Below are 3365 nucleotides of genomic sequence, written 5' to 3'. Positions count from 1 at the left end.
CAGAAAATGTCACACAGATTCATCTCAGTTATGGGAACAAATGAAAGAATGGTTGGTGATGTGATTGGATTTTATTATCATAAATATAGTATTTTAAACATCTCATCGTACTTCAAATGGAGATTTTAAATATTCCAAAATGACACAGATAACTTCTATAACCAAAATACGATTGTTAAATATCTAGTTTTCCAGGCTTAAACACTTCCTGTGCTGTAATCTACAACCTTTTACGCAATATCTTACAACTGAATCTAATTTGCCATGGTCATGTCTTAGAAATGGGCTTTTGGTGGGATAGTTTAGGGTTTTCACAGCTTTTGTAGACAGTCTACAACAATAGACAGCATATTTGCATGCTTGTTCAAGGCGAAGTGACTAGAACACAGCACTCAGAGAAGGCTCAATTTTGTTCCTTCTATAACAGCGGTGTCCAAAGTCGGTCCTGGAGGGCCACTGTCCTACAGAGTTTAGCTACAACACACCTGCCTGGAAGTTTCTAGCAGAGATGGTCTTATTATTGGGTGATGCGAGGATTTGTGGCTCTACCATTGGATCACGTGTGCCTTGACCACCAATCACATTACAGCCTTGACGTCACTGAATTTCGTTTAGATTTGTGCAACACTCAGTCATTGTTTGTGGATACCATAGAAATGAATGAGAAATGCCATAAACTGAATCATACCTGTCGCGCAATTGTCCTTGACTTCTCTTTTAAAACAGTTTTTTTTTTTCTCGGTGTAAACTCTTAAAAGTAGATCAATCCAAAATTAATGTTCAAGACCAAACACATTAAAGATTAGCTGATGGGCTGTTGATTCATTAAATGATAAGCCGTTTTTCCACAAAAGCAGTTTATTCAGTCTAGTGAAGCTTCTCCTCTATTGACATCCATTCAAAAAAGGCCTCTGGTCTCCTTCCCTGTGTACCGCAGCTTTAGCAGGCGTTACGCTTTTTTTTTTTTTTTTTGCTAACCTTGGAGGCTTGTCTTCAAGTGTCTTTGTTTCTAGTATGCCTGGTGAGACCTTGATTAGCTGGTTCAGGTGTGTTTAATTGGGGTTGGAGCAAAACTTTTCAGGACAATGGCCCTCCAGGAGCAGAATTGGACACCCCGTTCTATAACAACCCATTACAGGCCACAGAAAATGTAAAATGCCTTCCATAGATATCCATCAAAGACTTTTTCATTACGTCTATAAAACATGGTTAAAACATTAAGTTTCTTTGTGAGACATTTGTGCCTTATTCTGCATTTCATTCAGCCTGGTGTGTATTGTAATATGCTTTTCCACACTCAGCCACGAGTTTTCCTAATGACAATCATTGAGCATTACTAACGACTAGCCATTAGAGCCATAACCACAGAGCGTTCCAAACTCCTCCTGTGTAGCACAATGGATCTGCATCTATCTGGGATCATCCGGTATTGCAGTAGAATTAGCATTTATTGTTTGTGATAGACTTTTTAGCAGCAAAGGTGTGCGCTTTTATCAGACATTTTCAGGTCCTAACAGATTTGACAGGCATTTGTTATCTTGAAACCTCCTTAAATCTCTGGCGATAACGTTTGACTATGTCAGTGTAATTTTTCTTTTCCCCTTTTGACAGAATTCTATTCTGCTTTTTTTTTTTTTGCATCAGATACCCCTTGTGTAATGTCTTTCTTCTTTTTTCCCCCAGTTACAATGTTTACAAAATGTCACTTTTAGCATGATTGTTCAATCTACGGCTTAAATTCTCACAGAGCCACATATTTCCTTAAAGTGATCTCAACATCATCATTTCCTAGAAAAAAAAAATAGTCTTCCTGACAGACAGGAAATAAATCATAAAATTTATATTCATAATAATAATAATAATAATAAAAAAGTAATAAAATTTGAGCAAAAATAAGTGCCACTGCCAGCTATAGCTCTAGGTCAGCAATAGTTAAAGGGACAATTTACCCAAAAATTCTGTCATCATTTACTGGTCGTTCTAAACCTGTATGAACACAAAATATGATATCTCGAGAAATGTCTTGGCGTTTTTTAAGTCCATACAATAAAAGTCGTTAACCAAAACTCTTCAAAATATCTTGTTTTGTGTTCTACTGAAGAAAGAAAGTGATACAGATTTGGAATGACACAAGGGTGAGTAAATGATGACAGCATTTTCATTTTTTGGTGAACTGTCACTTTCATGTCATATTTTTCTTAGCCTAGCAGTTCCACCTAAACCATCCTTGAATCTAATACTAAACGTTCCTCATGACAGTTTGTGATGACACCTCTCTAAAAAAGACAGAGATTGCAGAAGCAATGAGTCATTTTAACACTTTAGTGCAAAGCTAAGTACGAACAACTGGCTAATAAACACCTTCTCTTCCCTGCCATGTTGATCCAGTTGTTGATAGTAATTCCTAGGAATGTCTCCCCTGAGTGCAATTGTCTGTCACTTAATTAGCTTAAGTTTAGCACCACATGTTCCTCAGGTGTGCGTGTGCATTTGCTCTGGTGTGTTAGCGTCTTTGTAAGTAGGTGTTTGTACACACAGCACTTGTTCATTGTTTATTTTTTTTTGCATGTGTATGTTTTTGTTTACGTGTAAAAGACCGAGGGTCTTACCCACACGTTTGTGAATTGTCGAGGACCCTGATAGTGTTTTTATCATGTTGTCGGTGAAATGAATAGCACCTTAAAGTGACCACTGTGCTGTTGTTTCAGTTTGTATTCATTTAAGAACACATTAGAAACTATCTTTTATTAGCATAAGGTGGCTTTATATAAGGCTTTGCTGCAAATGATTGGATAATCATGTGCACACATACATCACAAACAGAAATTAACCAGAGACAGCTGATATACATTCTACTGTTTAAGTAAATTGATATGTCACTCTTTAGATTAGACTTCAGTTTTGTGGGCTTTAACCTGATGCTGTGCAGGGATATTCATTGCATCCTTTTAGTCAATTCATTTAATTATCTCAGTCTTCTTGGGGTGCCTGCTAGTATCCCTCCGTGAACATAGCTTCCTCTGCCTGAAAAGAATAAACGTTGTCAGACGTGATCAAACCATATTTCCTAGCCTCTCAATTCAGTCAATTACTGGTGTTTAACATATACACGGGAAAAAAATAGCCTCAGACTGTCACTCACTGGTAACATGTTGCAATCTTTCTATTTAATTTTGTGCACCAATGTCAGCGATTGGTCAGATGTGTATTTATGAAAGTATTTTTTTCTTATGTTTTATTCTCCGTCCCTCCTTACTCTCTTTTCATCTTCGCTTCGGCTTCCCTGAGGAGCTCACTTGAAAAATGCGGCTCATTTCATTGTGTGTGAGTGTGTGTTTCCCCCGTTTCTCATCTCCTCTCAGGTG

The sequence above is a fragment of the Ctenopharyngodon idella genome, chromosome 9 (genome assembly GCF_019924925.1).
Source record: "Ctenopharyngodon idella isolate HZGC_01 chromosome 9, HZGC01, whole genome shotgun sequence".
NCBI lineage: Eukaryota > Metazoa > Chordata > Actinopteri > Cypriniformes > Xenocyprididae > Ctenopharyngodon > Ctenopharyngodon idella.
The sequence above is the reverse complement of the archived record's forward strand: the minus strand, read 5'-3'. Positions refer to the sequence as shown.